We start from the raw sequence: 6,740 nt of genomic DNA on the forward strand, positions 1-6,740 counted from the left end.
ATAAAAAGAGCTGCTCCTCAAATGTGCTTCCCGGAGCCGAAAAAAAAAAAGGAAATCGCCACTTTTATCATTATGTTCACGTTTTTCAGGCCCCGCCAGGCACAGACAGAGCGCATAGAGCCAAATGCCGGCAAGAAATAATGGTAAAGCGCACAGAGAACTGAAGCGCCTCTATTCAGGGAATGAAATATTGCCTCTGATGATGGCCGGAGTTGTTGCGGACGAACCCCCCCACCCAGCCGTCCTGTCTGGGCGTGTGCGCGAGTACTCTGTAACTGCGCTCGGCAGCGAGTCTTTGGTGTCAAGCGCCACATGTTTCCCCCTTCCCGTTCCCGCCCCGCATCTCACCGGGCTCGTATATCCGCCATCAGCTTGTCTCTCCGCGGCGGTGCCGGACGCCCTCTCCCCTCTCTCTCCAGCGGGGAGGACAAGATTGCGTTCAGGCTGAAATATGCTCCCGTCTTCTTGCCGTGTTTCTTTCTGCTTTTTTTTTTTTTTTTTTTTTGGAAGGCCTTTCGCAAGGAAATGAAATGGAACTTTTCTACATAGGAATAGGAGCCCACGGACATCCTATACGGCCGCACTCCCGTGGGGCTGATGTATCGGCCGAGCGTCGAGGGCCTCGCGGCCGAGGTAAGGCCTGAGGGGGAGGGGGGCTGTCACGTTAGACGCGCTTTTGTAATCATGCTTCCATATGATGTGTGACTGAATTCTGGAAGAAGAACATAAGGAGGTGTTCCATCCCGAGCCTGCTGTTCCCTCACAAAATTACAGAATATAGTGAAAAATGGCACTTGCTCCACACGTCATTCGCGAACACGTTCCAGATCTTTAGGCCCGTGCTAGCGTTGGGTTTATAACCGTGTAACCTTCGGGTCTCGAGCACTTCCGCAACTGCATTTTGCGTTACGTTCTGAGCGATTGCGTTAATTTGACTTTGAAACACTTGTGCCGTCCGTGTTATTTGTACCCATTGTGTTTTTTGGCAAACTTTACACGGACTGAGAGTATCAGACGCCGTCCAGGGTTTTCTTTTTTAGCTTCCTGTTTGGTCTGAGCCAATCACATCTCTCCTCACTCATATCTGCAGAAACCACTTCCTGTTTTGCACACTCACTCACTCCATGGTGAAGGTGATGTGAGGTGAGGTGACGTGACGTGAGAGCGCCTTTGCCTGCTGTGTCTGCCAGCTGTGACTCACATGTGCCGCGGTATCGCGTCTCACGGCCGCTTCATGACATGGTGCTAACCCTCACGAAAAGTACGTTACACTTCACTCATACGCTTTCATACTTGCTTTGCCCTAAAACTGCTAATTTTGTTACAACATCCTTGTGTGGCATTAAAAAATACTTAAATGCACACACACACAGTCTGAACCGCTTGTCCCATACAGGGTCGCGGGGAGCCGGAGCCTAACCCGGCAACATAGGGCGCGGGGTTGGAGGGAGAGGGGACACACCCAGGACGGAACGCCAGTCCATCGCAAGGCACCCCAAGCAGGACTTGAACCCCAGACCCACTGGAGAGCAGGACTCAGTCCAACCCATTGCGCCGCCGCACCCACCCATACTTAAATGTTACTATAATAAATATTATAATATTAATAAGTAACAGTACTTCAACTCTCTCTCTACATATATATATATATACACACACACACACACACACAGTAACATTGATTATGAACATTTCAAATACAGCTTCATTCCAAATGAGCTTACTTTTGTGGCACTAGAATTCTACTTGTGTGAAATGCATGTTTTTATTTTTAAAAAATGACTTTTGTCAGAGTTTACCCAGCTAACCTTAGACCTTATGGTTGATAACCAGATGATGATGTCTGCTGATTAGTCATTTCTTTCTGCGTGCACCAGTACAGTCATTCTAGTCGACAGTGGTCTGGCCATGGGCGGTTAGCATGTGTGACATTTTAATGGATGCAGTGAACAGCTCTTGTGTGCATGCATGCATGCAAGGGGTTTATAGCCACAGATCCAAGGATTGTAAATGAAAATTAAGGCTTTAAAATGTTATTTTTTTAATTTTAAAGAAATAAATAAATGAGAGGAGTATATGACTGGGTGTACTCAGTCTTCAAGTGAATCACAAAATTAAAAGCATGAGGTTAAATGGAAAAGTTCACAACCAACAGCTAACAAATTTTCTCATCTTGATCTCGAGTGGCAACTCGTGTGGTATCTTCAGCTGTTGCAGCGGATGCGTGTGGATCCTCTGAGACACAGACAAGCAAGAGGACAACCAAAGAAAGGTGCAGCATCTTGTCATGAGGGTCTTTCCTTTCCTCTTCTTTCTTCTCCTTTCCTCTTCTTTCCTTTCATTTGCTCTCCTTTCCTTTCCCCTCTTTTTTCTTTTCCTGTCCACTTCCCCTCAGTGGCTCTATGTGCAGCACTATTTGAAGATCTTCGCACTGGACATGGAGACAAAACAAAAACTATGATGTGGTACAAGTTTAAGATTTTGCTTCACTTCCTTTTGTGGTATTTATTGCAATCTGTTATGTTCCACTTGAAAGGGACTTTTTCACCTCCCTTCCTCTGTGTCGCAACGCACTCCATGTAGTTCTTCGGATCCACGACAGTTGGCATCGCGAGAACTTGCGAGTTCATTACTGCGTCTTTGTCGACATCTGGTGAGCATAAAGCGTATAACATGTCCGTTCTGAACAATTCATAAACCTTTCGAGGAGCTTCATTGCTTACATTTATTTATTTAGCAGACACTTTTCTCCTAAGTGACTTCCAACGAGCTCTATGTAGTGTTACCAGCCCACACACCTTATTCACTGTGGTGACTTACACTGCTAGACACACTACTTACACACACACACACACACACACATTTTCAGAACCGCTTGTCCCATACGGGGTCGCGGGGAACCGGAGCCCACCCAGCAACACAGGGCGTAAGGCCAGAGGGGGAGGGGACACACCCAGGACGGGGCACCAGTCCGTCGCAAGGCACCCCAAGCGGGACTCGAACCCCAGACCCACCGGAGAGCAGGACCTGGTCCAACCCACTGCGCCACCACGCCCCACACTACTTACAATGGGTCACTTATCCATACATCAGTGGAACACACTCTCACTGTCACTCATACACTATGGGGGGGAATCTGAACAGCATGTCTTTGGACTGTGGGAGGAAACCCATGCAGACTCCACAGAGACTGAGCGGGGATCGAACCCACGTCCTCTCGCGCCACCCAGGCGATGTGAAACAGCAGCGCTACACGCTGTGCCACCCACAACTTTAATTACATTTATTAATTTAGCTCACGCTTTTCTCCAAAGCGACTTACAGGCATTTACCCATTTATACATTTGGGTAATGTCACGAGTAATTTAGGCTAGTACTTTGCTCGAGAGGGGATTCGAACCTGCGACCTTTGGGTGCAAAAGCAGCGGATCTAACAGTGCATAAAGTGACGCGTTTTAGGGTTAATTTTCTTGTAATTGTAATTGAAACAATCCATATGTTTTCCTCAGAGAAAATAGGGTACAAGCGTAACAAGAGGGGAAAGTGCAAGTGGACGGTATTCTCGCACTTCCAAACCCCCTGTTGCCATCCCCTGTGTGAGTACCGTCGCCTTATTAGTGGCTCACTGCCCCAGCGCCAGTACCTGAGGAGTTTTTTTAATTTAATTTAATTTAATTTAATTTTTATGAAACAATTCAAACACTGAAACTACAACAAGAACATGATCCAGAACAATCAAACCTAGCCAGGGGAAATAAAGAAACAAGAAATAAATACACAAAAAAAAAATCACAAAACACTCTAATAACCGGAGACATTACATCGACACTTTAAAAATATTACAAATATACAGTCTTAATGCCTTCTTATTACACTCCTCCCTGAGATGTTGTTCCCTTTGATTCCGGTCACACACCCGTAAGTGCGGTGACGTCACTCCTCGATGGACGTTACGCTGTAGTGGTCGGGGATTGGTTTGCATATAACACGTGACCGACGTAAGGACAAGCGTCCAATCGCGTGGAAACCAGGAGACCGGTTGGACTTTGTGCGACTTCCCTCCAGAAAGAGCGGCATTGTGCGCTGCAATATCGCGACAGAGACGCGCGGGGGCGCAACGTGCTCACACCGGATTGTTTACCGCGCAAATTCGTGACATGCACTAAAGTTGGATTTTGAAACAGTGTAACAGCTGCTTGCAACAGTCAGTCATAGGCAAAATGACACAACCTGACAACAAAGTCGAAGAGAATATTTCTAGTTTCCTAATATTCAAATGTAATAATGTGTTGCTCGACTGATCAAATAAGGAAGAGTCCTACCTTTTAATGCTTTAAATTAGATGTAAGGGACTATTTGCAAGTAATTTAAAATAGTAAAAATATGAAAGCAAAAGATACCTTATTATTGTGTACTGTTTAATAATTTTTCATAATGTGCATGTGATGTTGCTCTTTTCAATGTGCTTGTGGAATGCGCCAAATCGAAGCCAACCTACAGCAACCACTCGCATGGTTTTCAAGGCAAGTCAAGGGAGGAAACAGAGGTGGGTTGCCAGGTAATTCCTTTGCATGGCAGGGGAGGCAAACACAGTGCCACCACGCCCCAAGCAGGCCTCGAACCCCAGACCTGCCACACAGCAAGGTGCCAGCCAAACCCACTGTGCCACCATGCCACTGCACCCCCCTATGCTAAATGTAGTCTTGTTCATATCCTGTTATGCGTTATTATTGTTTGTCGCTTTAAAAAATAAATGCAGGATGGTCTCGAGGTGTCCATGAGCGCCATTCACCTGGAGGCAGGGAGACCGTGGTCCGAGAGGAGAGCTCAGTTTTTTGGATTGTGCCACTGCAGCTGAGTGCCCAACAGTAAACACTGTGCCCACACACACACACACACACAATCAATAAGGGCAGTGGTGCAAAGAAAGGTCTTGTTCACACACTATTGTGGACATGTCAGAACACACTCCAGGAGCTGTGAGACACCTGCGCTACCCAACAGATAAGATAGATAACCGTATGTACAAAGAGCTGCAACATAAATACACACAGTCCCTACAGTATGGCTCCTGGTAATATACTGTAGTATTGCATAGATAGACAGCTTTTTATTTTTGACCAAGTCTTACCTTCCCCTTTATTGCTATAAAACACTTTAGCAATGAAGGTACGTCACAAAACCCATAGAGGGATACATTTTAAATCAAAATTTAAAGTTACAAAAATACTGTTTGAACTTGGTGTTTGTTATAGACAGTTCATGACTGGCTCCGAATTCCAGTAAGAGGTACCACTCAAGCTGTTCCTCCAAACCACACTTCTCCGGGTGCAGAGGTGCAGGACGACAGAGAATAGATGCTACCCTCGCAAATACATTGCCGCCCTTCTCTGAGAAGTGTGAATGCTCTGAACAGCTGTTCGGGACATACAAACAACACTGGGTTTTTCTATTTTTTAATTTAAAATAAATAAATTAATTAAAAATAGGGGGTGAGGTGGCTCAGTGGGTTTGGCCGGGGCCTGCTCTGTGGTGGGTTTGGGGTGCCTAGCAATGGACTGGCGTGCCGTCCAGGGTGCGTCCCCTTCCTCTCTGGCCTTGCGCCCTCTGTTGCTGAGTTCGGGTCCGGTTTGCCACAACCGTGCTCGGGACACGCGGTTTCAGACAGTCTGTGGGTATTTTTTAAAAAATAGTGCGCAGCAGGTAGTGCTCATTGCACACAGTTCTCTGTGTGGAGTTTGTATGTTCTTGCAGAAGGAGTGAGTGAGTGAGTGAGAGAGAGAGAGAGAGAGATTGCCCTGCCACGTGCTGGCCTACTGTCTAGGGCGTACCCTGTTTCTGGAATAGACACCTCTAACCCTATAGGGCAAGGGGTTTTGCATAATGAATGACTTTTATCAGTAAAATGTTGCTGAGATGTACAAACTGAAACTACCAGAGATGGTTCTGGAAGACAGAGCAAGTGACTGGCGCGTGCAACTTGCTCAAGTGACAGTGCACTATTAATATCAAATACAAATGTAAAAGCAAAACAAGAAACTCCCAAAACATGCTGTAGTCACTTTGCAAAAACAGGGGAAATTTGGTGGGGTCTTCCAAGTGCATCTCTTTTACCACAGTACCGTATTGTACTTTTACCTCAGGCATGATGTTGACTCCTGACGCGAATGTGTGTCAGCGAACATCGAAATAGCCCCCAGCGCGCTTAGTCTTGTCATTAAATCGCTAAGAAACCGAATGGAAAGGTATAAAAATGCAGTAATGATTAGATTATAAGGATAAGCGAAATATGAAACGTATTTAAGATGTTCATTGGCGCCACACGACACGTCGTTGTTGTCCGCCTTCGCGACGCATCCGTTCGCTGTGCACGAACTAAGTGTGAATTGTTCGCAGGGCTCCATTAAACTTTTCCTGTTTTCTTCGTCTCCTCGTTTCAACTGTCTTTAAAAAGAGGAAAATCTGAATAGATCGCATTCGCAACGCGTTTCTCAGTCGACGCAAGTTCATGTGGTCACATCGATCCACACGATTCCACTCTCACGGGATGATTAAATTAATGAATGTGTTCTTTCAGCTCCAACTTTTTTTGCACTTTTTTTTCCCCCCCCACACTGACTGAGAATCGTTTTTTTCTGTCGTTCCGAAGAAGGAAAGTGAAACACCTGAGCTCATCGGCTTTGCCACTACATTCTGGCACATTCCAGGTCGCTGGCACTCGGCCACGCGCTCACCGGGGA

General features: G+C 46.2%; 1 long non-coding RNA gene across 1 annotated transcript; it reads left to right on the forward strand.

Annotated features, from left to right (window-relative positions):
* The first annotated feature begins 558 nt into the window (after positions 1-558).
* Positions 559-1,433, forward strand: LOC108922439 (uncharacterized). Its single transcript, XR_001965133.1, has 3 exons — positions 559-633; positions 1,091-1,261; positions 1,397-1,433. It is a non-coding gene; the product is annotated as an uncharacterized LOC108922439 (long non-coding RNA).
* The last annotated feature ends 5,307 nt before the right edge of the window (positions 1,434-6,740 follow it).

The sequence above is a fragment of the Scleropages formosus genome, chromosome 10, assembly GCF_900964775.1.
Source record: "Scleropages formosus chromosome 10, fSclFor1.1, whole genome shotgun sequence".
Lineage (NCBI taxonomy): Eukaryota > Metazoa > Chordata > Actinopteri > Osteoglossiformes > Osteoglossidae > Scleropages > Scleropages formosus.